Genomic DNA, 23,958 nt, shown 5'->3' with positions numbered 1-23,958 from the left:
ACTTTGCCATTATACTCTTTGAGTTCCAATTCTGGTCTTTTACATATTAATTTTAAATCCATACGGGCCTTCAGATTATCCTTCATTTTTCCTTTAATATTCATTACTGTATTGAACACATTATCAAACACATTTTTCTCTACATGCATCACATCCAAATTATGTCGTATCAATAGGGTCGGTCAATAGGGTAGTTCCCAAAAAAAAGATTTTTTCATCCAATTGTGATCCTTCCCAAATCCACGGAAGGGTGTAGGACTGCGGGCATCTGTTAATACATCTGGAAAGTATCGCAATCTTCTTAGAATCTCTATGCTGGACAATCTTGAGGATGGACCTTCCGTTTCAGTTGTGCCTGCTTTAAATGCATTCTTTTGACGTCGGAATAGATGATCGCTGGGTAGAAATCGACGATGGCACTCAAACCAGCAAGGCTTCCTTCCATGCCTCAATCTAAAAGCTTTGGAATTCTCCATGCAGTACGGACAAGCCAATCTCCCATGTGTGCTCCAACCAGATAACATACCATATGCAGGGAAGTCACTGATTGTCCATAGAATAGCGGCCTTCATGTTGAAATTTTGTTTTTTGTGGGCATCATACGTGGTAACACCGTCATCCCACAGTACTTTTAATTCATCAATCAATGACCTTAGATATACATCAATGACCAGGGATCAACAGAGACAAGAAAAGATTTGGACGTTTCATACACAAGCTTGGTGGAAGGTTGTATGGAGTTACAAATACTGGCCAGCATGAGTATAGAGTTGATCTACCCCCAAATGGATTAAATCCATCTGTACATAGACTGAGTCTAACATTTCACACTTCCATTGCAAAGTTTTGATGAGTACGATCAAAGTGCTTCCAAGCTTCAGCGTCAACAGGATGCGTGATCTTGTTTTCATCGTGTCGAACTTTATTTGCATGCCATCTCATGTGTTTAGCTGTCCTTGAAGACATATACAATCGCTGCAATCTAGGAGTGATAGGAAAGTAGCGGAGCGACTTGTATGAAACTTCCTTTGATCTCGTGCTACCATTGCCTCTTGCCTTTGGCTTGAACCAAGGATGCCCACAAGACGGGCATGATATGTCATTTTTCTGCTCCTTGAAATACAACATGCAGTGATTTGGACAAACATTAATCTTTTTGTAACCCATACCTAGAGCGTTGACCATAACTTTCGCACGATAGAAATTTTGTGGCAATTTCTCATCTTTAGGCAACATACTCTTCACAATCATGCACAAACGGTCAAAACATGATTGACTCAAATTATACCCGGACTTCAAATTCATTAGTTGAAGAACTGCAGACAAGATAGTGTGACTCTCACAACCGTTCCAAAGTGGCTCATCAGCATCTCTAAGTAAATCATAAAATCTACTAGCTGCATCGTTTGGTGATTCTTCATCTATGGCAGTTCTTACATCACTAGAACTCATAGCAGAACCCAGTTCTGTTCCTGCGGCATCAAATATCAAATTCGTATATGGATTATCGTGCACCACATTCACCCGTGCATCAAAATCGTTTCTAAATTCTTCTCCATGAAACGTCCAGTTCTGATAATCACTCACAAAACCCTTCCTGTATAGGTGATGTCTAACGCCATGAGGTTCTACAAATCGATTATTCTTACAAATCTTGCAGGGACACCTAATCCGACCTGTGGGATCTACTGTACTGACACTTGCCATTGCAAATTCAATAAAACTGTCAACACCATCCATATATTCATGCGATAACTCATTGTCCACTATCCTACGGTACATCCATTCACGGTTTGCAGTCATTTTGTCGTATGATGTTGCGAATAGTATCCTAACCAGTTAAAAGAGAACCATCAGAATGCTATGATGAAGAAAATATCAAATTTATCATGCAATATATGATGTCATACAATCACAAGAATTATGATGCATGCATTGATAACTTAATATTTTCATGTGCAAACTATTCATGACACGATACATTCATTTGAAGCATGCTTTCAGTATACAATTTCACATGGTAGACATAATCAAATTGAAAGTAACTACATGTAAGCATGGATACAATCACATCAAACATTGCAATACATCGAAATAATTCATATCAAACAAATCTCAAACATGTACCTGCAGCAAACACACTTCAATATCCCACTAACTACTACCATGCCTAGCATGGACTCCGTACTCCAAAAATAAGAACACTTTCATATTCATACATTAAAATCATGCTCAGCATGATCTCCGAACTCCAACAAAGCAGTCCTAGATATCAACAACTAAGTGAGTGTGTGAACAATAAAGTGTTACATTCAATAAATTAAATAACATGTGATGCGCTTGCATCACTTACTCACCACGGGTATTTACCCGATTTGCATTGTTTTTGTCACTTACTTACCACGGGTGGCGGGGCACAAGCGAGTTCCGTTGAGAAATCTGCACAAAAAAAGTGATGTTTTAAAATGAAGTCACCATGAAAAAAAACTCACTCTAAACAAATGATTTATAAAGTTAACTATTTAGTTACAGGAGGTGAATCAAATACCATGAAAAAAAATGGTATCTCACTCTAAACAAATGATTTATAAAGGTAACTATTTAGTTACAGGAGGTTCATAGATTTTGAAAACATTCATAAACATGATTTGCGAATGTCGTATTATATTTGCCAACGTACGTTGAAAAAACTAGTTAAAAGAGATTCACATATTTTAGGTGAAATTTGCAAAAATGATTTGCGACAATCATATCATATTTGCATACATACGATGAGAAATATAGTTAAAAGAGGTTTGCAGATTTTTGAATCTTTATAAAAAGGACACGCCTGGTAATAAACTAATTGGTTGGCCATATATGGTTAGAAAAAAAAAAGGTTAAAATATTTATCTCTTATTCCAATAACAAAAGAACGTAAGAGTGGATATTAACAATGAAGGAAAAGGAATAATTCTATACACCAAGTGGCTATTGAATTTTATCATGGATAAGCAGGCACTACAATGTAATAATCTAAAAGTTGAGCTAGTTTTTGCAAACAGAGTGCACAGGCTTTTGTAATTTATTCAAATAAAATAAAAACATCTATTTAGACTCTTATTTATGGTTCTTAAGGCTTGTTTGATGGTTTGTTCAAGATTGGACGAAATGAACAAACAAAATGGACAAAACACTGGTCTGTTAGTTCCTTACCAAGCCCAAGGTTTGTTTCGACCATACAATGTGCGCATAACTTGGACAGTCATAGATAATGGCTCAGTTACTTCATTTTGGATCGTATGACCCGATCCACTCACTATTTTACATGTTTTAGCAAGTTTATTATGGATCTTTGTTTCAAATCTGGATCTCGAATTGGATCCAAACACCATGACTTTAAAAAAGTTTACAATCTAAAATCTTGGATTGGATCTAAAAATTAAAAAATGTTTAAAATTTGAGTATTTTGAGAAAAATATGAATTGATATTTTTTTGATATATAAATGATTTAGTTAATGTCATCTTAAATCTAATTATGAAAGTTTATCATAAGAATACCAAATTCTATTAAATCAAATTAACTATAAAAATCAAATTATTCGACCATATTAAATCATAAAACCTTAAAATACAAGAAAATAAATTATAAATAAACCAAAACATCATAAACTATAAGAAAAATAAACCATAAAATTAAATAAAAAAGCCACAATTTAAACCTTAATCAAAAAAGGAAAAAAACTGCCCTAATCAAATACAAAAAAATCCTTAATCAAATTAACTAAAAAGTATTAATTAAAAAAATGTGATTTAAATCCCTAATTATAGAAAATAAAAATAAAAACTCTAAATAAATAAAAAAACCCTAATCAAATTAACTATAAAAGCCTTAATTAAAAAATTTTGATTTAAAGTCCTAACCAAATTAACTAAAAATCCTTAATTAAAAAAATTATGATTCAAATCCCTAATCATAGAAAATAAAAATAAAAGCTCTAATCAAATCTCCGGCAGGGGGTCGACCCCCGGCCGGACACGGCAGGGGGTCGACCCCCTGTCGGACATCAAAAGGGGTTGACCCCTTGCCGGACACGGCAGGGGGTTGACCCCCTACCGGACACGGCGGGGGGTCGACCCCCGGCCGGACATGGCGGGGGGTCGACCCCCGGCCGGACACGGCAGGGGGTCGACCCCCGACCGGACATGGCAGGGGGTCGACCCCCTACCGGGGTCGACCGTATTGCGGAGTCGACCCCCTGCCGGAAAACGCAGGGGGTCGACCCCCAATCCATTTAACGGTGAAATACCTGCGGTTGCTCCGGGCAGCAGCGACGGCAGCGGAAGGTTGACGGAGATCGACTTCCGGTGAACGGTGGGGGTCGGCAGAGAGGTCGACGGGATGTATAGGGCGGCCGAAGGAAGAGGGCGGCAGGAGGGAGAGGGCGGCGGGCAGGAGCAGCGAAAGGAGAAAGGAAAAAGAGGGCTGGGATTAGGGGTAATGCGACATTTAGTGACGGCTTAGCGACGGATTAATTTCGTCGCTAAGCCATCGTAATTCAAAAAACGAAAAGGCGACAGAAAATATTCCGTCGCTATGTTGCGACGGAATTTTAGCCGTCGCAATTCCGTCGCTAACTGCCGTATTTATTGCGACAAAATATTCTCTCGCACAATCCATCGCTACTTAGCGACGGATTTTGCGAGGGAATATAATCTGTCGCTAGTTTCGTAAAATTCTACAAATATAGCGACGGATTCATTTCTCTCGTTAATCCGTCGCTAAGTAGCGACGATATAACTCCGTCGCTAAATTCTGTCGCTAATCAACTGTTTTTTTGTAGTGTACATACATTCATTCTCATTTGAAAATAAATTAATTCATGCATTCATTTATTTCATTCGAAATGAACACACTAATCCATTCATTTAACTTAAAGTAGTTCATATATTAATTTATTTCATTCATTCAAAAGCATACTTTACATTCATTTCATGCATTCAATAATGAACCTCTATAAATCCAACATTCATGCTTGAAGTTCGGCAAGAAACACAACATCTAAAGCATATACACAATTATATATAATTTTTCTTTCAACCCTCCATAACATATACATTTAAAGCCCTATAAGAAACACAATATTTAAAGCATACATACAAACAAAACTATATATATTTCTTTTTTCAACCTTCATAACTCTAACCTCCACAATGAACCTCTATAACTCTTAACATTCACATTTGAAGCTCTGCAAGAAACACAATATTTAAAACATACATACACACACAATTATATATATATTTCTTTCTTCAACTTTCCATGACTTCAAACTCCATAATAAACCTCCATAACTCCAACATTTATATTTAAAACTCTTTAAGAAACACAATATTTAAAGCATACACACATACAACTATATATATTTCATTCTACAACCCTTCATAACTCCAACATCTACAACTCCAATATTCATATACATAACTCTAACCCGTTATAAAAAATTAATGCATAAAAATGAGATAGTCTGAAAGTTCACACATATATTTAAACCAACCTGAAAAAATTTATTGATATGAACAATGTCAGATAACAAAAAAAAAGTTTTGTTTCAAATAAGTATAGACAATTTGAAAGTTCATGGATTATATAGAAGAGAGACAATCTCAGAACCGGATGCCTCCAAATAAACATAGATGAAAGAATTATACACACACACACACACACACACACACACACACACACACACACACACACACACACACACACACATATATATATATATATATATATATATATGTATATATATATATATAACAAAATACAAATTCATGTAAAACATTACAATCTTTAATTATATTAACTTACCTAAGGAACTTGATTGATTATTGTCCACCACTCTCAATAATAGCTAATTTATCCTTACGATCTCGAATTCAAAACCTTTGAGTCACTCTTGCATTATATCTATCTTCTCGCGATACATAGTGTTTTGATGCAAGAGTTCTACTCGACTGAGACATGCACCAAATACATCATTGTTGGACACTCCCATGCTTAACGTTCATATACGTTCATATACGTTCATATTTGTCTGGTCCCAAAACCTGAGAGAAGACATCCTCTCGCGATGGGCCATCTATGGATATGTCTAACATCTGAGACAATTGAGCTATCTTGTCTCTCATCTCTGTTAGCAAGACAATGTATTAATTTAATAATAATTACATATTTTATTTTTATATATAATTTTTTTATGAATAATAATGAACTCTAAGAAAGCAAAAAGGTCTTACCATCACTTGATTTGTTTTTGTATTAACAACCTCAGGTTTTTGGCAAAACATATGCCTTCAAGAAAGCCCTACCTATCATCACCAACCTATGAATAAATGGAATATAATTAAAAAGTATAAAATCTTATACATGAATGACAACCATGCAAAATATGATATGTACATTCTCTTATCGATATCATGCAAAACTCTTTGTGCCCATACTGTGTGAAATTTTTTGTTGGACGTGATTGACTATGTTCTTTATACTTAGTGCATTGAAGACATGTAAGTGATATATATATATATATATATATATATATATATATATATATATATATATATATATATATATATATATATATATATATATATATACACACACACTATTACAAACAGATATAATGAATTCATACAATATTAACATATAATGAAAAATGCAAATCTTCAATTGACGATAATCAAAATGATGCATCAAACATTTTCACTGATGGTCAGAGATGTAAAGTGAACGTGCAACGAGACACTCATCGAGAATACTATACTGCTTGTAGATCATCCTAAGCTCAAACCTAAAGCTTCTTCAAGTTCTATTGTATTCTTTCAGCACCTATCATTTCATTATCTCTGAAATTTCATATTTTTCCTGCATTAACAATATATGTATCTTGCCTATTGTTGAAGGAATAAATGTTAAATATCAAATCTATATATATATATATATATATATATATATAGAGAGAGAGAGAGAGAGAGATAAGAAATATACATAACAGAACTGACGCCCAAGCATCCTACATGTAAGAATTTGGTAATGCACACCAGGTCAAAAAATGTAAAGGTGTCTGGCAAGGATCTCATGTCATGGTTTCTACAAAGCTACTCAAGTATTGTGCCTCTTAGGAGAAGGCCTACAGTAGCCAAAGCATGTATATGCCTTCTTGTCATCCTAACTACTGCATTGAAATGACATGCATTGATAATTTGTTAGTTATCATAAACAATATTGTATTGTTAATATGACATAGAAAATACCTAATGACTCAGCAAACATTTAAGATTCTTGTATCGATGCTTGTGACGATACTAGTATAGGATTTTTCATATGTTGAAAATTGAATACTAAGTTAAAATTTAAATGATATATAAGAAAAAAATAAGATTTTTCATGCATTCACTAAATAAATAACACAATTAGTAATTAAAATATAAAACTCCTAAAATCAAAATCGTATATGAGAAAAGAAAATCATATTTAGTATGCATTCACTCAATATACAATAAAATTAAAAATTAAAATGCAAAACTCCTAAAATCTAAATCATACATGAAGAAAAAACCAGAATTTGCATGCATTCATAAAATAAATTAACACAATTAATAATTAAAATGCAAAACCCCTAAAATCTAAATTATATATGAAAAAATAGATTTAGCAGGAATTTACTAAATAGATTACAAAATTAAGAATTAAAATGTAAAACCCTTAAATTTTAAATCATATAAAAAAAATTAGCATGTATTTACTAAATAAGTTATAAAATTAACAATTAAAATACAAAAACCTTAAAATCTAAAGTATACATGAGAAAAAAAATAGATTTAGCATGCATTCACTCAATAAATTATAAAATTAGTAATTAAAATATAAAACCCCTAAAATCTAAATCCTACATGAAAAAAAATAAAATTTGCATGCATTTACATAATAAATTATATAATTAATAATAAAAATATAAAACCCTAAAAATTTAAATCATATATAAGAGAAAAAAACAGATTTAGCATGCATTCACTAAATAGATTATAAAATTAAGAATTAAAATATAAAATTCCTAAATTCTAAATCACATATATATATAAAAAAAAGAATTAGCATGTATTTACTAAATAAATTATAAAATTAGCAATTAAAATGCAAAACCCTTAAAATCTAAAATATACATGAGAAAAAAAATCGTATTTAGTATGCATTCACTCAATAAATTATAAAATTAGCAATTTAGATATAAAACCTCTAAAATTTGAATCATACATGAGAAAAGAAGTTAGATTTAGCATACATTCACTTAATAAATAAAAAAATTAGCAATTACAATATGAAATCCCTAAATTCTAAATCATATATGAGAAAAAAATAGAATTAACATGCACTTATATAATAAATTATATAATTAAAAATAAAAATATAAAACCCTTAAAATCTAAATCATATATAAGAACAAAAAATGGATTTAGCATTCATTTACTAAATAGATTACAAAATTAGGAATTAAAATATAAAACCTTAAATTATAAATCATATAGAAAAAAAAGAATTAGCATGCATTCATAAAATGAATCTTAGAATTAAGAATTAAAATGTAAAACCCCTAAAATCAAAATCATATATGAGAAAAAATCATATTTAGCATGCATTCACTTAATAAGTAATTAAATTAGCAATTAAAATGCAAAACCCTTAAAATCTAAATCATACATGAGAAAAAAATAGATTTAGTATGAATTCACTAAATAAATAATAAAATTAACAATTAAAATGCAAAACCCTTAAAATTTAAATCATACATGCAAAATCTCTAAAAATTAGAAAAAATACCTGGCTGGTGGTGCCGTCCGATAGGAGTGAGCCCCGTCAGTAGCGATTGTGACCAGTGAACATAGAAAGAAGGAGAGGGGGGGGGAGAGAGAGGGAGTTGTCAGTCGACAGTGATGGTCGATGAACATAGAGTGAGAGAGAGAGAAAAAGGAGAGATAGAGAGGGAAAGAGAGAGAGAACATAGAGAGTGGGATATGCTCACAATGGTGGTGACCAATGAACACAAAGAGAAGGAGAGATAGGGAGAGAGAGAACACAAAGAGTGACGAAGAGAGCAGTGGTGGTGATGGTTACCGACAGTGGCGGTGAACACAAAGAGAGAGAGTTCCAGAAGTTGATTTTTTTTAAGTCTTATTTTTTTCTGGTACACTTTTTATGTGTGGAAGAAAAAACTAATCTTTAGTGGAGCAACAAGTAGATGCACCAATAAAAATCTTTTTTTTGATGCACTTCCTTTGTGCACCAGAAAAAATTTATTATACTGGAGCCCTATGTTTGGCGTCAATATAACTTACTTTTTCATTGGTGCTAGATATATTAGCGCCCATGAAAATTATCCTTTATTGTTGCACTAGGGGGATGCGCCAGTAAAGATGTTATTTTTTGTAATGCTCACGTATGCAGACTGTAGTCAGGACGTCAATATGAGCAAATGAAAAAAATCAAATACAAGTCCAAGTCGGTCCTAGATCTTATGTCTTAACCCAACCAACATGATAAGCTTATCAAACATAGGGATACACACCAAACCGAGCTGGCTCGGGCTCGTCCACTTCGTAAATGAGAAGAGTTTGAACCAGTGTATGAAGCTCGAACGAGCTATCGAGTCGAGCTTGAACAACCTGTCGAGCCAGATAAGGCTCGGTTCATTGCAAACCCCATATATATAATATCTTAGCAAAAAAAATCATAACTGCATTGTTACTGTAATGGGTAGGGCGTTATTCTTTATTAAGAACTAGTTGGATTTGAATCCCTCCTTTTGCGCCTTTTTTCACTAAGTGTTAGTATGCATAGAATTTTTCTAGTAATAATAATCAAGACATGTTTTGGCTTAATGGTAAGTCCCTTGGTTAACGTTGGGGGCTTAAATCCCTCCTCCACAAATTTTTTTTTTCCGATTTCGGACAACGCTTTACAAGCTGAGCTAGGACAAAGTGATTTTGAAATGAGCTGAGTTCGAACAGCCCGGGCTCAGCTCGAACTCGGCTCATGTGCATCCCTAATCAGACACAAGTCAAGCATATGGCTCGGGCCCTAAAATGCGTGGGTCCGGATAGGTCCAACACATTGATAGCTTTACAAAGAGACACAATTGCTTTTTTGATCGAATAAGTGTATAGACGGTGGGATTGACATTGGGAAGTCATTAATCAGAGAGAAGTGATCAAGAGAAGGGCATCATGCCGTATGGTGTTTACATTTGTTGGAGCCTTTTGCATCTCTACTATTTTTTATGCACATTTGTTTGTTTAATTCCTAAGTCGTTCAGTTGTGTAGGTTGCTCACTAGATCTTGATGTGGTCGTTTACATTATATATATATATATATATATATATATATATATATATATATATATATAGAGAGAGAGAGAGAGAGAGAGAGAGAGAGAGAGAGAGAGAGAGTTTAATTAAGATGGTATTTCCCGTTATCACAATTAAAAAGTATAATCAACATCAGCGCTTAGCAATTCTAGAGAGAGAGTGGCGTTGTTTATAGGTCGTTTAATATATTAAATGGTTTGCTGTTTTGTAGGTAGCTTTCTTTAATATATATTAAATAGTAGAATTAACTATAATTGCCAACTGCTGATGTTAATGACATAGGTTTGTTATCGTGTTAAGGGAAGCTCTCTCTCTCTCTCTCTCTCTCTCTCTCTCTCTCTCTCTCTCTCTCGAGAGAGAGAGAGAGAGAGAGAGAGTTGAGATCATAACTTTTTGCTTCACAAAATTATCCAGGGGAGAAAGAAATTTCTTTTTTCTCTTTTGGGTTAAGCTCTTGGAAAAGAACCTAAAGATTGATCTGCATATTCCTCCTAAACAAAAATTCAAAACTTCCTTGTAGCGGTTCATACAATTGATATCATCAATTAGCCATCTTCAAGCATTGACATTGAGAACCCTATCATATTTAATTAATGAAGGTTTATTGGTCTGACTAGAAGCTAGTTGACAAGATATCTCCACTAATCTATTCTAATCAAGGATGGAACATGCTACTTGTTTAATTGTTGACATGGCATTTGTCTCCCCTGCAGCAATAAAACCCAAATACGCCACAAAAAATTTAATTTCTTTCCTCTTGAGTGTAGATGGCTCGCAATGAGAACATGCATAGAAAAAGAGATGTTATCCCAGCTGAATCCGAGGTCTCTCCAAGCCTGCTGCAATAAAAATCTCATGAAGTTGCAGTCCTAAAACAAGTGTTTGGTTGATTTCGCACTTCGATGGCATAGGGAACATCTACTGCACAAGTGAAAACCAAATTTCTTAAGCTTGATTTGTGTTTTCATTTTTCCCTTCCGAATGATCCATCCCGTCAATAAACCTCCCAAAGGCAACCCACCTCCCCAGAATGGTTTAGTGGGAAATTATTGCATTGTACGTATTGATAATGCCGTGTAAAATGAGGATGTGAAAAAAACTTTATCCTCAACATCCAAATTAGCTGGTCGGTTCTCTCTGTCAAGAAGTTAGCCAATTCATCCATTTGAAAGATCCATTATTGAAAGACATCATCAGTTGGATCTCTTGTCAATATGATCTCTCATTTATTGGTGGATTATGACCAGTTTTCCTGCACCCTACAATATTTCTTACATGCTGACGTAGAAAAGGATATGCCTTCCCTAAGGATATACATCATGCCAAATGAGGGTGCTGCTTCCAATAGCAACAATGATCTTCAAGAAACAACAAAACTCTTCAATAACCATCATTCAACCCTTCCATATACTAGAACCTCCTTTCATCTATATGTGTCAACCTAATTATATGGCCATTCCACTAAATCATATTTTTTTAAAAAAAATTGTGGACAAAAACTTCCTTCATTCTTGCAAATAACCCACAACCATTTTGCGAGAAGTGGCTTGTTAATTCTACCAAGGTGGTGCGGCCCTAGGCCTCTAACATCTACATGTAACATCCACATGTTTAGCAATGACATCCCAACATACCGAAGAAGTAGACCTCCCTTCCATGTTGCCATTCCAAATAAAATTTTGAAACATAGAGACCAACCTCTTTTTAACTTTTTAATTTTGGTATGACAAATAATTACAAAAAATGAGTAACCATAGTGGAGATATTGTGAGATACAAGAATTATGCGTCCTACCTTAGATAATACCCGAATTGTACACGATTGTATTTTTGCACATAAATAATGAGGCTCCTTGGGGTTGTCAAGTTGCACCTATGAAGTCTGACACCTCCAAGACGACAACTACAGGTGCAGAAGATTAAGACTAGTGCGGTGAGGCCTCTTCATGTAATAAACGAAAAAAAAACACTAATTACAACTAAGCTTTACCATGTGATCAAATAAGTGAGTTCCATTTATCCTATACGTCATCCCTATCTTCATACCCTGCCTTGGGTTTTCATTAATGCAAGTTGTCTTCATTAAATCGACTCCATAGCTAGATGTGATCTATATACATCATTCGGGTAGTGAACATTGGCATTTAAATCGCCAAAATACAACTTGTGTGCAGGATTTTTTGGTGATTCAAAAATCAATGGTTGACAAAACTCAAATTTTTGTAATTTAAAAAATAAATTTTTTTCATATAAAAATATGATCCAAGGGTTGATTCTTATTAAATTGACCATGTTGAATCCATCTATGAGGTCAGATCTGATCAAAACAATTTGTATCATAAGATTTAAAAGGGGTACGAAGATGGGGATGACATAAGGGAAGAATGGAACCAAACTCACCAATTCACAGGTATGGCCAGCTGCTGGTGTGATCTAATCAAAGAAAATGAGAAATAAGCGAGCCTTGACCACCATGGTCCATGGGCCCAACTACTCAAACCAAGCCCATTGTGAATTGCATTACAAAGTCAAATCCAACGTGAATCTAAATAGATAAGCGAAGCAGGTTATATGCCCCCCCCCCCGAACAGGGCAGTTAGCTACATCTCATGTTCGGGGGTCCCAAAGAGCACCACGTATGTAAGCATGTGTGTCTCGTATCTCCATGTTTGTCAGCATTAATTAGCATTGGAGTTTGATGCGATTGCAAAGACTTAAGTACCCTCTCCTCCATTGGTGCAAAAAAATGACGGTTCTTGAAAAGGAGTGGTTGTAAAGACTTAAGTGCTCCAAAGATGATTATTTAAGACCCAGTCTCTGCACTGCAGGATTATCCAAGAAAGAAATCTCCCTTAGAGGAAGCCATGAACATCAACCCTCTCACTCTCTCTCTCCCTTCTATTTTTGCTTCTGTGCACATCCAGTAGAAGATCCTACATTGCTCCATCAAGCACCGACTGACCTGCACATTGACTGTTGTGGAGCCTGATTCAGAGTTTTTACCCTTACATGAGGAGGGTTTGGGGGCTCATCCCAACGTGGGTAGCATCATTCAACTAAATGAATTGTAGATCCTGATTCAGAGTTTTTACCCTTACAAGAGAGGGGTCTGGGGGCTCCTCCCAGCGTGGGTAGCATAATTCAACTTGAAGAGTTATGGAGTCTGATTTAGAGTTTTTACCCTTACAGAAAGGGGGGTCTGAGGGCTCCTCCCAGCGTGGGTAGCATAATTCAACTTGAAGAGTTATGGAGTCTGATTCAGAGTTTTTACCCTTACAGAAGGGGGGTCTGAGGGCTCCTCCTAGCGTTTGTAGCATCATTCAACTTGATGAGTTGTGGAGCTTGATTTAAAGTTTTTGCCCTTATAGGAAGAGGGTTTGAGGGCTCCTCCCAACGTGCATAGCATCGTTCAACTTGATTCGTTGTGGAGCCTGATTCAAAGTTTTTGCTCTTACAGGAGAAGGGTTTGGGGGCTCCTCCCAGCGTGGGTAGCATCGTTCAATTTGATTCATTGTGGAGCTTGATTTAGAGTTTTTGCCCTTACAGAAGGGGGGTCCGGGGGATCCCCCCCCCCCCCCCCCGGCACGGGTCCCGGGTGTCGTGGTCAAAAAATGCAGAGGGTGTCGTGGTGAGAAAGACATATGTTTATTCCAAGCAAGGTTGAAAGAAATCAATGGAAAATCCAACAGGGAGCATGTCAGAATCAAGATGTGGATGTCAAGCGAGAATGGTGTTGTGCAACTCAAATAACACAAAATAATAAGGGTCTGGTTTTTAGTTAAAATGGGGAATGAAATGACAATAGAAATTGCTTTAAATTTACAGGAATAAACTAGACTCAATAACGAATACACCACTTTTTACGAATTTGGAATATGATTTCCAGTTAGGGAGATATGGCCCTGACAAGTTGGTCCTAATTCGGGTAGTGATTTACAGTGATTTGCTTACTGAATAACAGTATAAATCGCTATAGCGATTTGCGAAAGACACTACAAATCGCTATAGTGATATCCAAAAACACTATAAATTGCTATAGTGATTTGCGGAAGACACTACAAATCGCTATAGTGAGATCCAAAAACACTATAAATTGCTATAGCGATTTGCGGAAGGCACTACGAATCGCTGTTGAAAAGCCGGATAACACTATAAATCATTGTGGGGCTCGTTGGAGACCCAAAAATACTACAAATCGCTGTAGGAAAGCCCAATAACACTACAAATCGCTGTTGGAAGGCCCCAAAAAAATTTGGTCCAGAGGGCGCTGCCCCCCGAGCCCCCCCCGCCAGGGGCGCCCCCCCCTGGACCCCCGCTCGCTGACCGCGCAGCGGGATCAGCGCCGGGGGGGAGCCCCCGGACCCCCCTCATGTAAGGGAAAAAACTCTAAATCAGGCTCCACAACGAATCAAGTTGAATGATGCTACCCACGCTGGGAGGAGCCCTCAGACCCCCCCCCCCCCTTCTGTAAGGGTAAAAACTCTAAATCAGACTCTACAACTCTTCAAGTTGAACGGTGCTACAGTCAGTGTGCAGGTCAGTCGGTGTTTGATGAAGCAATGTAGGATCGTCTGTTGGATGTGCACAGAAGTAGAGAGAGAAGGGAGAGAGACTGAGAGGGTTGATGTTCATGGCCTTCTCCAGGGAGAACTCTTTTCCTCCCTTGATTTCTTCTCTAGAGAGAGAGAGGGTTTTACAGTGTTTTACGGAGAAAGAAGAAGAAGACTTTGAAGAGTCAACATCATCCTCGACTTTCTGGATGGAGGACATGTTTGTCCTTTTTTTGAACGGAGAAAGAAGAAGACTTTGAAGAGTCAACATCATCCTCGACTTTCTTGATGGAGAACATGTTTGTCCTTTTTTGGAACTGTTTGTTTTTTCTTTTTTGAATGAAAGACATTTTTGTCATTTTCTCAAACCATCACTTTATGAGAAGAATAGCAAGAAAGGGTACTTAAGTCTTTGCAACAACACCAGAGTTCGATGCAAAGTTATGTCAACATACACGGGAATACGAGCCCCATGTGCATGTACACGTGGTGCTCATTCAAAGCCCCGAACACAGACGTGGGATTCAGTAAATCATGGGGGGTGGGGCATACACCACCCTCTCATAGATAAGTCCAATATAATTTTGCCTATCCTTTAAGGGTAGATTAGTCATCATCAGAAAGAATAAGCAACTTTTTTAACAAAAGATGATCACAACAATAAAAATAATTAAAAGGAGGAGGCTGTATTTTTTCTTTCCACATTCCACTAATTGTCCGCAATCGTTAGTGTGTCGGGACTCAAGTGGTAAAAACGTGCTCCCACCTGCTCTTACTCACACTACCCAACAACCATGTTTTTTTTATTTAATTCATTCGTCTTTTGTCTCTAAAACAATATAAAAAAAGCACCCAAGATGCCACAAGCCAGCATAATCTAAACTTTAATTTTTTTTTTAAAGAAAATTTCTTCCTGTAATACCACCAATCCCCGAAAACCACCCTACCCTAAAACCACGCCTGTACCTGTATAGCAAAAAGTAGGCAAACCCTAGAGAGAGAGAGAGAGAGAGAGGTTTTGATTGCTCTTCATTGTTTTTTCCCTTCTGCTTCAGCGCGCTCTTCAGTCTCCCTCAGATCTCGGAGCAACAGCAGCAGAAGCAGAGAGGGAGACGTGTACATCACACGAGGGGAGTCTGCCTTGCCTGCTTGGGTCCCTGCTGTTAGATATCTCTTCCTTCTCATTTGCTGCCTGTGGGGTTAATTTTCTTTCTTTTTCTTCTTCAAGTGGGAGAGTGCAACAACAACAAGAAGCCTGGCAAACAGGTGGTGGACCGGCCATGTGGGGCTGCCGGGTCTCAACCCGGCAGCCTTCCCGGCGAGTTCTCCACCCGGTTCATACCGGAACTCGGCAAACTCGCTCTTCCCCAACCTCAACAAGCTCGATAAGCCACCTCTCGGGACGTTGGCAGATGACAAGTCGGCAAACCCAACCGGGTCCGAGTCATCCCCAAGGGAGACCAAGTCTGACCCGGAGCACGACGACCCGAATACCGGCCAGGAGGTGGTGGAAGCGGGATTCCGGCGGCCTCGCGGCCGGCCGCCAGGCTCGAAGAACAAGCCGAAGCCGCCTATCATCATCACAAGAGACAGCCCGAACGCCATGAGGACGCATGTCATGGAGGTTGGAAACGGAAGCGATGTAGCAGAGTGCATCGCCATCTATGCCCGCCGGAGGCAGCGAGGTGTCTGTGTGCTCACCGGAAATGGCACGGTGGCGAACGTCTCGCTGCGCCAGCCGGCCGCCCCCGGATCGGTGGTGACGCTTCACGGCCGGTTCGAGATACTATCGCTCTCCGGCGCTTTCCTTCCTGGACCTGCACCACCAGGCGCCACCGGACTGACGGTTTACCTCGCCGGTGGCCAGGGACAAGTCGTCGGTGGGAGCGTCGTTGGGCCTCTGGTGGCTGCCGGGTCGGTCCTGGTGGTGGCTGCGACGTTTTCGAATGCTACATACGAGAGATTGCCGCTCGAAGATGACGGAGAGCTTCCAGGCACGGAGGCGACCGCATCCGGAGTCGGCACATCGCTGGGGTCCGGTGGTGGTGTTTTGGGGGAGGGCTCGGCGCTCCCCATCTTCAATCTGCCACCAAATTTGATGAGCAACGGCCAGCTTGGGCACGATGCATTCGCCGGATGGGCGCCTTCTCGTCCACCAACGTACTAAAGGAAGAAGACTAAAGTGGGGAATCTCTAAATCTTTCTTTCTTCTTCTTCTGCTTCTAATTTAATCTGGTTTTATATATATGGTATCTATATATAAATGTTACGGTGATCTTAATTTGGTTATGTTACCACCTGTGTGTGATTTTGTTGCTTTGTCTAGATTAATAAAAAATAATAGTTTATCTCCATAAACAAAAACACAATAAAGACCATCATCGTCTTGATCATGATGATGATTGTCATCATCATCATTCACAGTAGTGGGATTTGATGTATTGTGATGATGCTAGTGATGGAAGAGTACTTGTGCACTAGAAGAGCTGTTTGATATGGAGGAATAAGTTAACAATGAAGGATTATCTTGTAATGATAGGAACCCAATGCCAAAGGTTTTTAACTTCTTGTTTTTGGCAAATTCAAGATGCGTTTTCCATGCAGTATTTACAGGTCTCTGGTGATTTGGTTGTTGTGTTTGTTTGTTAATTCCTGTTATTTAGTCAAGTCTTTGTGAAGTTTCTTGGGTGGTGGTTGTTATTGTTGTGAATGGTGATTTTGGCATGGGTGTTGGTGCTAGTGTGGGTCTCTTTTGTTGGGAACCGGTTAGGGCTTCCTGGTGTTTCGGTTTTCTATTGCTTAGGTTTCCATTTTCTTGGGTTTGTAAATTCATACTTCTGATAATCGAGTAAAATAAATATAGTAGATCATACATTTCTAGCGTGGCAACATTAAAAAAAAAAATAGAATATGGTTTATTCTTGTGTCCTCTTCTTTTTTTTAAGGGACTCTTGGTTGTGCCCATTTATACATAGCAAAGTACAAAGTGTAAAATGTTGGATGTTGGGGTGCTTTACTTAAATATTGTATTTTTTCTTGCAATCCCTTGTTCTCTCGTATATGCATAAGCACATGCATATGGAGAGATGGTAGGCATGTAAGTTGGGAGCTTAGAATGCAGCAAACTATTGGAGAAAACCTAGAATTGATAGAAATCAGATCTCACAGTTTAACTAATGAATTCATTGAGGATCCAAAACCATTGGAAGAATCATTTATGAATTAGCTTTGTTGACGAAGTAACTAATTTCTTTGCCAGTTATAATGTTAGAAATTATGGAATCATTTTTTTTTGTTTTTTGAGAGAAAATTATGGAATCAGTTGACCCTCTTGCTTCTTAAACCTGCATCTTTAAATTTGGATTCCGAAGGAAGTTTGACGTAGCTGAATTTGTTTGGTAGTGATTATGTTGGAAGTCGCGCAAAGGAACATGCCTTGTCTCTTCAACCTTGAGCTTGAACATTTTGTTGATACTCCTAGTGACAAAGTTTGATGTTTAACTTAAGGTTGTTTTGATATCTGTATAAGTCTTATTTTAGTCTTGATGCCATAAAATATCTAACAAAGATCGTCATTTCCAAAACTGAAATAGAATTCTTTAATTTGTTTTGGTTTAGAATGGTTCACAGTACGACTATGTATTGTATACACCTAATGCTTATGAACTATAGTATCATTGGTCTTTTGTTTGGAATCAACTTCTAAGTTTCTTTTTATGCATTATTATATTACATATGTAGAAACCAAGTTTTTGCCATGTCCCATATTACCTAAGAACTGGGTGAAAGTTGTAACTTATATGTGCTGCAGGAATTCTTTTTTTACACATCATCCATATCTTACTGAAGATTATTTTTTTTCAAAGAATTACTGGAAAACATATTCAGTTTGAAGCACTTTGTTGATTTTTTAGTGAAAACTTTGTTGAATTATTATTAAGCTATTTTCACTAAAATGCATAGATAACTTTTTAACATTAATAAACGTGTGCCTATAATTAAGGGCTTTGCACACCTGGATAGGTGAGTCAGCTTAAGGCTTCAAGTTGGAAGAAGCCTAGGCCGAGACTTAGATACCTGGGCGAGCATCCTTTGCCACAAATCCAAAGCCAAATAGGAAACCATCCCAGTGGGCAGAGGGGGACATCCAAACCATAATGTTGGTTTCTTCACATTGAATGAAAAAAAAAAGAACAGCATAAACTTGTTAGATTTGTGGATTTATATATAGCTATATACGAAATTGGCTTCTAAAAAGCATGACTAATATGAAAATTACCTTAGTGAAAATTAATTATTATTCTTTATTTTTACTCGAACAAACCACCCCAGGCGCAGCGACCTAGCCATGCTGGCTCAGCCTGCTGTACTTACGATCTCTGTCCATGTCTGCGTAAAATTCTGAGGGCTTTCCCCTCAACCCCATGGAGTCACTAAGCTTCGGCTTACATAGGGGTTGAAGCCCATGGGATTTGAACCTAGACTGCCAGTCAAACGGTCTAGGCCCCATTAAATTAATTGTTTTCTATTACTTTTGAAACCTTATGAAAAGCTAACACATCCTCGAGTTATTTACGTTCTAGACTTTAGATTGCATTTAGGTTTAATAAATTTGTTTTTATCCACTCCATGCTCTACAAAAGATGAGGAATAATACCTACTTATTTTATGTAATTCTAAACTTCCAATTCACGACTCTGGGACACCTTCAGTTCCACGAAGCAGACATTCTTAGTAGAGTATACAATGTAGTGAACATATATAATCTTTTAACTATTTAATTTAAATCGACAAACCTTCAGCCTTCTTACTGGCATTGTCTCAAAGAATGTTAGCTGGGTCAATTACATAACTAGCTCAAAGAATATTAAAGTAGAAGTTACTGATCAGCTTTTTCTTTTGCGCTCATTTCCTCTACAATGCATATCGCTGTTCTTGATTGCCATAGTGAAGGGTGTCAACTTATAACTGTCGTGATTTGATTATCCATAACTTCTTACCAATCACCACACACACACACACACATATGTATGTGAGGAAGCAGATCAGGTCATGCTGAACATGAGCTTTTTGCTGATGCCAACATGGTGGCCGTCTGTTTGCATTTTGGATGAATGCCACGTAGCATATAACTGTTCTGTTGACTTTTTAACTTTTCAAAATACAAAACGGACGGCCACTATGTTGGCATGAGCAAAAAAGCTCATGTTCAGCATGACCTGATCCGCTTCCTGTATGTGACTGTGATTGATAAGAAGTTATGGATAATCAAATATCATGACACTTATAAATGTGTGTGAGAGAGAGATTTACAAAAAAAATTAAATTCATGAGCAGAGGGACCTAGTTATGTCATTGGATTAGGTCTAGTTTATATGCAAATATAAAAAAAGGTGAGTAAACATTCAATTGTCATTACTGTGTATGTTTCTGTGTGTGTGTGTGTGAGAGAGAAAGAGAGAGAGAGAGTGTTCTTTATTTCATCCGTACCGTGGCAATACATTGTTATTTTGCTTGTCTATTGTTGTTAGAGAACATGGCAGTACTAGTTATTTCGACCTCGAAGTATATGTTCAAGAAAGAAAAAAGGATCAATAAATCTCTTCTACCGATGATAAATGGGATCAAATTCTCTTTCAAACAAGAAAAGATGAAAGAAAAATGACCTACAACAAAAATGACAAGGTTTTTTTTTTAAACCCTACAATTTTTTAAAATCTGCCAGTGTCCAAAATCCCAACTTTTTAGTTGTAAAAGAACCTTTTTACCTTTCACACATGTAAATTTCTTCTAGACATGTGAACTTCCCTCTCAAATATTCAAATATGCGAATTTTCTCTTTTATTTGTGAATTTTCTTTTATGAATTTATGAATTTCCTCTCAAAATATGAGAATATGCGAATGTCCTTCCAAATATGTGATTTTTCTCCCAAAACATGTGAATGTCATACCATATTTTGGGATCCCCCCCCCCCCCAAATACGCTTTTTTGAAGCTGCACTAAAGGCTTTAGCAATGCTTATGAAGCATCATTAAAGGCCCATTATGATTTTAAAGCATCACAAAAGGCTTTAGTGATGCTTTTGATGTGTCATTAAATGCTCATCGCACTTTTGAAGTGTCAATATTTTTCAACAAACTCCTTTTACTAAAAATCACATAAGGGGCACAGACAGTTGAGTGACAGAAAAATCACATATTTGAGAGAAATTCAAAAATAGGGGAGAAAATTCGCATATTTGGATATTTGAGAGGGAAGTTTGCATACCAGAGGAAATTAGCACGTGAGGAGGGTGAAGAGATCCTTTTAAAACTGAAAAGTTGTGGTTTTGGACACAAGCAGATTTTCGAAAATTGTAGGGTTTCTAGATAAACATGTCATTCTGTTGTACAGTCATTTTTAGAAAGATAAATGTGAATTTAGATAAAAGGCATCCAAATATTATGACCATCATCATTCTGCGATTGGGAAGCAATTTTCATGTTGCCCAATTATGGGCAAGTAAGAAGAAGCGTGGTCTGCAATTGCGAGTACACTCTCTTTTTTCTTTTTTAAGAAAGTGCTCTCTCTCTCTCTCTCTCTCTGACATGCATGTCTGCAGGTTTCGTGTGTGTTTGCTGCGAAAAAGTTTGTATTTCAAGTAACCTGATTGGCACTAACCAGAAAAAAATGTGATCGGTTAGTTGGAATAATTTCTTGAACGATTGTTGTTAATATTCTGTTTATTTTTTTGTTTTTTTTAAAGAAAAGTAATACCTTCATTGATAGATTGAAAGAATTAGCAAAAACATACAAATGAGAGGTGAAGAGATATCACGACTCACTGTAATCAGAAAATCTGGAATATTACAATCATGAGAAGCCGAAAATAAAAACAGAAAGAACCGGGCTCTCTAAATCGCCATTCTTCCTGTGCCAATCCATCTCATGTCCCTTCCCCGCCATTTCTTACTTACCCTCCACTTAATTTCTAGTTTTAGGAGAGATAAGAGCTGGGCGGCGTCAACAAGAGCATCACTCTTCTTGGTAGGGTGTTTGGGAAGAAAATTAATGACGTAGTCAGTGCATACCAAATATTCGTTGTATTTATGAATATTATATTTTCATCATATTTTATCTTAAAGCACTTGGTATTGGATTCATATAATATGCTTTATCATGATTTCGTTAAAAAAAAAAGGAACACGATAAAATCATTGATGATTACAGGATACTTTTTTTCGAAAGAAGTGATTACAGGATACTTGAATCAAACAAAATGCTGGAGCTCACAATTCTTCCACAAGCAACCTGTTGTGCCTAATTAAGTTGGCTGCTGTCTGACAATGGCCACTGATGGGTAAAGATCATGCCATATTGTATATAAATCTACCACAAGATCTCATTTGTTATATTTTTTCTTTGAATGAGGATCATTGGTTTGTATTCAATCCCTGCTAGACATCTCACTTGAGAATCGTGCATCTCACTTGTAAACTCTGAAAGTGGGGCTTACGCAGGTCTCTATCAAGTGAGATGCACTGTCTCATTTCAATATAAGTCAACAATGCATGTTTATACGATATGACCTGATCCGTCCTTGTGTCATATTTTTTTTTAAGGATATAATTATCAGTGTTGTGAGAGGCGTATGCCTAAGGTACTGAGGTGTTGCAGTGATGCGCCTAAGGTATTATTCAGGTAACTTTTATTATATGAAAGGCCACACCCCCAAACAGTTGAAACATGTTAAGTCAATAGATTTCAGAAAAGTGGTATTTAAACTAAGGACCCACGTGTTTAGACATCCATTTATATTAACCAAAACAGCAAGAACTGCAAGACTTGGTTGTGAGAGGCCTCAGAGGATCGCATTTAACAACCTTGATAATTATATTCAGAAAACCAGGTAAAGGAACCGGGTGACGAGGGGTCACCATGATTCCAATACAAGAGATCAGTACAGAAGAACGACAAATGCTAATCAGAAATACAAGTGGGTCAGCGGGAGTCATTCAGCAGCAAGCCGCGCCCTACCAATTCGCCGCTCCCCCAACCCACTGCAAACCCGAACCCAGCCACTTGAGCTGCAACTGCTCCAGCCGCTGGCCCCGGATAATCTATCTGGTCTTGCATCATTAGACAAGGATTGTTCCAAACCTGCCTATCTTTAGCATTCGGGGTTTAGTACATCTAAAAGAGGAGACAGCTAGGCATTTAAAAGCTTAAAACCAACCTTTTTTTAATGCCATTATGACCACCATAAAACCAAAAACATGCACCCACAAAGGCTTAACTCATCCGGTAGGGCTGACTCGTTAAGGTCACCAAGTTGAAAGAGTATCACGAGTTTGAAGCCTTGTGTTCCCTTTGCCATGAAGCGTAATCTCTGGTAGGCAAAAAGAATTGAATTTTGCTAGCATGTCCATTCTTTGTCAAAGGGAAGAGGAATCTGGGTTTCATCTATTTTGGGAATGTGAATTCACTAGAAAGTGTTTCAAATTGGTTTGGCAAGCTGTCACAATGGATTGTCCCACCAAACCTAAGAGACGTCCTCATAACTCTGCATCTCCAATGTTGGGGACAAAAATTTATCTTTGCATGGTGATGCTTGTGCTTCTTCTTTGGCGCCACATATGGCTGCAACGGAATCATCAAGTTCATACGGGTGGCAGCCACAACTACATTTTCACTTGCGAAGACCGGCTCTGCATGAACATCTTCACTCCAAATTCAAATGGGGTGATTTGAATGTTTTATTTTTACAAGACCTTGGGTCCACTTGATTCCTGATAAGTGACATCTCGTCACCTTGTGATGTAATTCTTTCAATCTGAAATGAATTTAAGAATATTTTTCCTTAAAAAACAAAAACTGAATTTTGGCACCAACATGCTCACAAGTGAGTGAGGAGTTCATATCTGGTTATCAACAAAAACTAAAAAACAAAAGAAAACAAAGCATGCAATGGTGGTGGAAACAAATGCATAGGCTGATAGCACAAGTACTGCTGTTGTCATTGGTTCCAC

General features: G+C 37.2%; 1 pseudogene; it reads left to right on the top strand.

The window, feature by feature from the left end:
• Positions 1-12,782: 12,782 nt before the first annotated feature.
• On the top strand, positions 12,783-17,115 carry LOC149822330 (AT-hook motif nuclear-localized protein 20 pseudogene; annotated as a pseudogene).
• Positions 17,116-23,958: the final 6,843 nt, after the last annotated feature.

The sequence above is a fragment of the Nuphar pumila genome, chromosome 11 (genome assembly GCF_984573655.1).
Source record: "Nuphar pumila chromosome 11, dmNupPumi1.hap1.1, whole genome shotgun sequence".
In the NCBI taxonomy this organism is placed as follows: Eukaryota; Viridiplantae; Streptophyta; class Magnoliopsida; order Nymphaeales; family Nymphaeaceae; genus Nuphar; species Nuphar pumila.
Note: the sequence above shows the minus strand (reverse complement) of the source record. Positions and strands in the feature narration are given on the sequence as shown.